This window comes from Octopus bimaculoides, chromosome 15, assembly GCF_046866305.1.
Source record: "Octopus bimaculoides isolate indiv1 chromosome 15, ASM4686630v1, whole genome shotgun sequence".
In the NCBI taxonomy this organism is placed as follows: domain Eukaryota; kingdom Metazoa; phylum Mollusca; class Cephalopoda; order Octopoda; family Octopodidae; genus Octopus; species Octopus bimaculoides.
In genome coordinates this window covers 9,584,439-9,592,126 of record NC_142942.1, presented here as the reverse complement: position 1 = coordinate 9,592,126, position 7,688 = coordinate 9,584,439, and the positions used below count along the sequence as shown (strand labels likewise).

The window sequence follows — 7,688 nt, the reverse complement described above, 5'->3', positions numbered from 1 at the left end:
ATTACATAAGAACAAACTGATCAAAAATTGAAACTAGGTACAGAATGTGAGTATTTGGTTAGAATTCTTTGGTTCTCAGTAGGTGTTTGAATACGTCGTGATATAGAGGTAAACTCTGGTGTGATGCAGACCCAAGTGTTTGCGAGAGCAGCGTTCAACTTTGCTTTATTGCTATTAATGCAAGTTGGCCGTCTTTTTTAAACATGTTTGACATCAACTCGCAGAAAACTGCCTTCGGTTCTATGATAACATCGTTCTGTTTTAAAAGTATCTAATCATAAAGCTTCCATCAAAATTTGATAGTAAATCATGTTAGAAATACCAGCTGAAGAATGACAATTATTTTACTAAATACTTCGTTATTTTTTCACCATTAACTGAAAATAAAGGCAGTGTATTTCTATAGAAGTATGGTAAAAAAAAAAAGGGTTAACTCTACTCCGTAGAGTTTTTTTTATGGGGTTCAGGAATAGTTACTTGACTGAGAAAGCATGTTGATGCAAGCCAGGCTGAGGTTGTTTCGGTACTACGTCCAGGTATTTCGTCTGCCGCTAACGTTCTGAGTTCAAATCCCGCCGAGGTCGACTTTGCCTTTCATCCTTTTGGGGTCGATTAAATAAGTACCAGTTACGCACTGGGGTCGATATAATCGACTTAATCCCTTTGTCTGTCCTTGTTTGTCCCCTCTGTGTGTAGCCCCTTGTGGACAGTAAAGAAATAAGAAGCACGAAATGCTCCAAGATAGTTTGGTAGACGGCTTCATTGGCTGCAGCCTTGAGCAAACACAGTGATCTAACTTCTACGCATGACATGACATGCAAAACATCACCGACAGCTGGAACTTTACCCCAGACTTCAGACGACTGGATTTATGTACCTCTCCAGCTTTCATTCAAACTCTACAGCCTTGGTTTCCAAATGATACAAAGCATACCCTTCAGTGGTTCCCAAAGTGGGTAGTCTGACCCCCCCTCCCCGGGGGCGGTGGAAAGTTCCAAGGGGGCTTTGAAGAAAAGTGGGGCAATAATGGGATAGTGATTTATGTAAAAATTCACGAGAGAGTGAAACGGCCACATTAGATCATGTGGTCCACAGCATTGTATCTGAAAATGAAGAAAACAAGATGCTCACAGCTGTAATGCTTTTGAATTGCCAACCGTGCGGAGGGGAGGGTGCTAAACAACAACAACAACAACAGACACACACATACATACACACTAAGGTTTCCCAAATTAATTTTCAACAACAATTGTCTGACTCCGCTCGAAAAATAACATACATTTAGTGCTGTATCATGATTTATTCAATGTTTAAGAATTGCAGTTAGATTATCTGATCTTGAGTTACAAAAAAACTAATTATGTTTATCAAACCAGAATAACGAAAACAACCACAAATATCAAAAGATGTTAAAGCCGAACAATTGTCTTTCATAGGGCCTTTTTTTTTATAGTTGTACCCCTTCTGTCTTCTCTTTCTTTCTTTTTTATTTTAAATACATTAGACTTTCCACTACACCGTCGTAGAATTTAGATCCCGTTTTTCTTGGATCACCCTTTTCGGAGATTACTCTGGATCAACGATTACATATATATACATATACATTATATATATATATATACATACATACATACATATATATATATATATATATATATATATATATATATATATATATATATATATATAATGTATGTATTTAAAAGGGTTGTTTAGTTTTTTTCTTTTTCTTTCATTCAATGTCCATTTTGTAGTTGTCTTGGTCGGATGTCGGCTGCAATAGGACGTAGTTCGGAGTGGAGTCCACAACCGACGTCCGACAGGTTGCTAGCAAGAGTGCTCCTAGCAACAGCATCAGGAACGTGATTAACACCAGTAAGCCGGCCAACAGTAATCCACCTTTCTCCACTTTTAGGAGGTCAGCATCAAGGTGATCTGGAAGAAGAGAAAGAAAGAGAGGTCATTTAATGATATAATAAAAAAAAAATTACGGAATTAGAGAGAGAGAGAGAGAGATAGAATTTATAATTCATTTCCAATTTTGGTATAAGACCACCAATTTCGGGGGTAGTGGGTAAGACGATTCCATCACCCCCAGTGCTCAACTGGGGGTGATTTCATCGATCCTGGAAGGACGGCAAAGTCGACTCTGGCAGCATTTGATTTCATAACAGAATATTGGGAGAAATGTTACTAAGCGTTTTGTCCAGCGCAGTAACGATTGAGAGAGAGAGAGAGAGAGGTAGAGGAGAGAGAGAAAGAAGCAGGGAAGAGAATGATACTTAAACGGGAAACGAGTAAAGAAGAGGAAAAGCTGAGATTCGATCTCATTGTGCGCTATATCAGCCATGTCTTCCACCGTAGCGTAGAGCTGAGAGAGAGAGAGAGAGAGAGAGAGAGAGAGAGAGAGAGAGAGAGAGAGAGAGAGAGAGAGAGAGAGAGAGAGAGGGAAAATAAAATTTTGCCATTCAATAAATACAGATCAATAAAAAATTACACACTAGTTTCAATATGATTGAATAAAGCTCCTGAAAGCAGTGTCGCTTCATTGCCCAGTCCAATGGCTAAAATGAGTGAAAGATTGATTTATATATGTGTTCACATACACACACACAAATATATACGTACATCCATCTATCTATCTATCTATCTATCTATCTATCTATCTATCTATCTATCTATGTGTGTATGTGTGTGTATGTGTGTATGTGTGTTTATATAAATGTATGCATACTCACACACATAAACGCACATATATATATTATTAGGGACGTCTTAAGGTACGGGCACACTGGGTAGTTAGTTGCCTAGAGACCTTACGGATCTAAGGACCCCAATTCTGATCTATGTATTCTATGGCTAACTATCACTGAATAAACACTATAGGGCCCAGTGTGTTGATTTCCCTGGAGGCCTATAGTAGTGTTAAGACGGCCCTGTACACACAGACACACACATGAAGAAGAGTGGTTTACTCTATTATTGAATAAAAATAACAAGACTCCCAACGGAAATCGAACATTGATTGCCGTGAGTTAAACGAATATCGTAAAGTTTTCTAACCGACACTAACGCAGAGGTTCTCAACCGTGGCTCAAAGGGCCTCATACGGTTCTCAAGCATCCTTCCGGCGGCCCTCAAAAGTCTTCCCTCTATAAATATAATAAATGTTTCTTTAATTGACTTGTGATTTTCTTTTTGGGGTGTGCGGTTCCCTAAAAAGAATCCAGGTTTTGGATCTGGACCGGATATTAAAAAGGTTGAGAAACACTGTTCTAACGACTACGGTAGTTTGCTAACTTTGGTCTTCAATAGAAACCAGTCACTTATTAACAAGAAGAATTCAAGGAATTCGAATTCAAATATAAAAATGTAGGGATGGGGAGAAAGCCACATACCAAATATGTAGCATACCAACAATATGAAGAAGTTATTACTTAGGACAGCACTCCACTTTAGTCATAACCGGGATGACTGACATAATGTCAAGTAAACACACATATGCAAATATCTATACTGAATTGCAACCAAATATATTTTAGCCTCATTGTGAAATTAAACCCGTTTCTCAGACGACTCTTATTTTGTCTTTCACTGTTGAGAATGAGAATAGAACTACGAGCTTCAACTCTTAAGGACTCATCCAAATTTGTTCACATTTACTTTTATAAGTTGCTGAACGTCAGTAGCGGAAGAATATTTATTAAAATACAAACATGACTGTGTCAGCCGTAATTCTTGTATATATATATGATGCTAGGTTGGGAAACCGACATTAATAACTACGGCACCATTACGACATTACGATGTGGGTTATATATATATATATATATATATATATATCTTCTTTCTCAGACCGGAGCGAACACGTTACAATGAAGTAGAGAAATTTGAAAAGGCAACACGAAACCGGTTATTTCTCAAAATACAATGTTTATATACCAAAAAGATTTTCTAACATTTTTCTAACATTTTTCTGACATAATTTAAATATATACTTTAACCATGTAACACAAGCCTTCTGTAGTTTTTTCTCTCTTATTATCTTTTATATATATATATATATATATATATATATATATATATATATATATATATGTGTGTGTGTGTGTGTGTGTGTGTGTGTGTGTGTGTGTGTGTGTGTGTGTGTGTGTATTTATATGCATTTATATATATGGTGGTTATCGATTCTTTATGCAGAGTTTGCCCACCCTTTGTACTAACACCTTAGATCCAACATGGCATCTGATGTGACTGTTTTAAACCAGACAACGTATTGAAAAGACACCCATATAGATTACATATCCGATTTGGGCCACCAAGAACTGCAATTAAGTTCTGATCTTTGTGGATCTTAAAACGTCTTTTGAGGCCTCCGTTAGATTTGCAGACCTTGTGACATACATGGCATTGAGAGGTGCACACACACACACACACACACACACACACATGGGAAAAAAGTGCGTAATTTTCGATACCAATAAATTATTGTTCCTCGTCGTACACTGTCCACTTTTTGTTCTCTATATCTGTCACGGATGCTTGAAGCTTACAAACTTCCTACACTGGGATCCCTGGATCTTACCCTTGTATATCGATATATATATATATATATATATATATATATATATATATAGATACACACGCACATATGTGTGTGTGTGTGTGTGTGAGTGTTACAAGGATGTGTATAAATATATATTTAGTATATATATTTATTTTCGCTGATTTATGCTACTAACGTTCATATACATTTTTTGCTAACCTACGCTGTATTCTCTCTCTCTCTCTCTCTCTCTCTCTCTCTCTCTGCCTCTGTCTCTCTCTCTCTGCCTCTGTCTCTCTCCCCCCACACATACTGATACCGGTGTTTCCCAACCTCACATAAAATAATGTAGTTGTGTATGTAGGTACATGCATACACGTGCACACAGGCACCAATGTATGTGTATCTTGTATAATCTGCAAGTAAATATCTGCTCAGAATCACAAGCAGTTCATTGATAAGAAGAGCTGCCCAAGTCGCCATATTTCCAGGGCTTGGGTGAGTGAAGGAGATATTTACGTTATATCCACAAGTCTTCTGAAAAGAAAAATACCCCAAAGGTGCTCTCATTTTTATACAAATTATTGATTTTTGCTCCGAGGAACAGATGTTTTAGACTACTAAATCGATCACAGCATATTATATTGATACTTCCTTTTATCGACTTTAAAATTGAAAGATTAAAATTATTCACAGACACTATCCAGATGAAAAAACAATAAGACCGTCTTAACGTATTTAATGCACAGGACGTTGAAAAAAAATGCTAAGCAGAAATAAATATGCAGATTAATTCAAAGACTTATAGCACTGGGGAACAAAGAGAAATTTTTTCGTGTCCCTAGAATGAAAAAGAAAAAAAAAGTACTTGATTTTATAGAATTTATATTCTGAATCTAAATAAGTTTGTGATATTTTTCTATTAAAAGGTGGCGAGCTGGCGGAATCGTTAGCAGCCAGGCAAGTATTTCGCTCGTTTTTACGTTCTGAGTTCAAATTCCGTAGCGGTCTACTTTGCCTTTCATCCTTTTGGGGTCGATAGAATAACTACCAGTCAAGTACTGGGGATGATGTAAGTGATTTCTTCCTCCCCTTAAAAAAAAAAAAGAAAAAACTGCCGGCCCTGTACTAAAATTTGAAACCATTATTAGTTCATGGAAATTCCAGCTCTTTATGTCCTGTGTTCAAATCTCGCCGAGGTCAGATTTGTTTTTCATCCTTTTAGGGTCGACACACTAAAGCACCAGTCAAGTACTGGGGCCACTGTTATCGACTTGTCGCCTCTCTTCAAAAAAATTGCCGGTCTTGTGCCAAAATTATAAAGAATTATGAGTTCATGGTAGGTTTTGAGGCTGTTTAGTCAAACGGCACTGGAGAAAGTAACACATTGTAACATACTATGTTAGTAACAGAGGCTAGGTGGAGAGATCAACCTGACTAAACGTGGATCAACAAAATTGTCAATTCGTATCTCGTTCCACGCAGAAACATTCAGTTTTTGCTAATTCAGGACGTCCAGCTGTATGTAAATAGATGCCCTGAAATGAGTACGACTAATTCGCCATTTCTTCTCCGGTTAAAAGTGCAAGGTCAAATGTACTGCAATCGATTGCATAGTTTATAACATCTGTTCCTCAGAACATAAAATCGATAACTTGTAAAAAAAAAAAAATGAGAACGAAGCATTTTGAACACCTTGGGTATTTCCCCTGGCTTAAAACTTCAATGGACTGGACAATTTATTGCTCTGTCTAGCACTAGCTGCGCCCTCACACACATCTATGGTCTGAATCTGCAGCGAGCTGGACACTATTATTTTTTCCAACACTTGCTACGTCCTCATTTATCCTTGATCTGAAACTGTAGTGCAACATACAACTCATGTTCTAATCTCAACAAAGATGCTTCTTGAAAAATATCTTTGTTTTTATTTTTTTTACTTGTTTCAGTCATTTGTCGAACAAATCGAGCCCACGACTTATTCTTTGTAAGCCTAGTACTTATTCAACCGGCCTCCTTTTGCCGAACCGTTAAGTTACGGGGACGTAAACACACCAACATCGGTTGTCAAGCGGTGGTGGAGGGACAAACACAGACACACAAACACACATATACACACACACACATGACGGGCTTCTTTCAGTTTCCGTCTACCAAATCCACTCACGAGGCTTTGGTCGGCCCGAAGCTATAGTAGAAGACACTCGCCCTAGGCGCCACGCGGTGGGACTGAACCCGGAACTATGTGGTTGGGAAGCAAGCTTCTTATCACACAGTCTCTCCTACGCCTATGTTTAAAACATGTAAATATTGAACCTAGTTTAAATAGTTTATTTCTGGTAAATGCAAGTCAGGCAGTATTTAACTAAAATAGTCATCTATGTATCATACTAAATGTATATACTCTTTCAATAGGCCAGTTACTGCTGTATTTATATTTGCAGCACAATGGAACTGAATCCAAAACGATGTAATTGTTAAAGTAAGCTCCCTAATCACGCAGCCATGCCTGCACTAGTTTATAGTCTTATGATCGTATATGCCACCGAGTAAACCTGTTACTGGACAACATTTGAAATATTTCGCGCCAAATCATGTGACACGTCATATGATCTCACCCCCTACACGAAACTCTCACATCACTAAATGTCCTCCATGTTTCATTGTTCCGGCAATGACCTCCACCCCCAACAAACTAGTTTAAAATTTTTTGTCTAGGTGGTTTTCTCGATCTAGCGCTCCAGGCGATCACTTAGTTTAATTAATGCATAGCGTCGGCCCTAACTGTTCCCGACACTCATTATACGCCACGCTAATAGAAGTACTGTTAATTATAAGAAAATAGACAAAGAGACGTCTTATGAATCTAAAAGAAGAATGAAACGAAATGAAAATCATGTTGCAACCATCTGGAGGTGTAGGGCATTTATGAATGTGTACCACATTAGTTTAGTTTTTGTGAGTGCATCGGCGTTCATTCACACGCAATCTCCCCCTCTCTCTTTCTCTCTGTCTGTCTGTCTATCTGCATGCCTGCCTGCCTGCCTCTCTGTCTGCCTGCCTGCCTGTCTATGTATGTATGTATGTATGTTTGTATGTTATCAATCAGTTTCATTTCTGTATTTCTTGTCCATAGAGAAAG

The 7,688-nt window shown here is 37.9% G+C and overlaps 1 long non-coding RNA gene across 4 annotated transcripts in view; it reads right to left on the bottom strand.

The window, feature by feature from the left end:
* Positions 1-1,280: 1,280 nt before the first annotated feature.
* Positions 1,281-7,688, bottom strand: part of LOC149132409 (uncharacterized) — a 127,786-nt gene continuing 121,378 nt past the window's right edge. For all 4 annotated transcript variants that reach the window (XR_016244414.1, XR_016244413.1, XR_016244415.1 and 1 more), the window contains one exon: positions 1,281-1,935. This is a non-coding gene — a long non-coding RNA (uncharacterized LOC149132409). The remainder of the gene's footprint in view (positions 1,936-7,688) is intronic.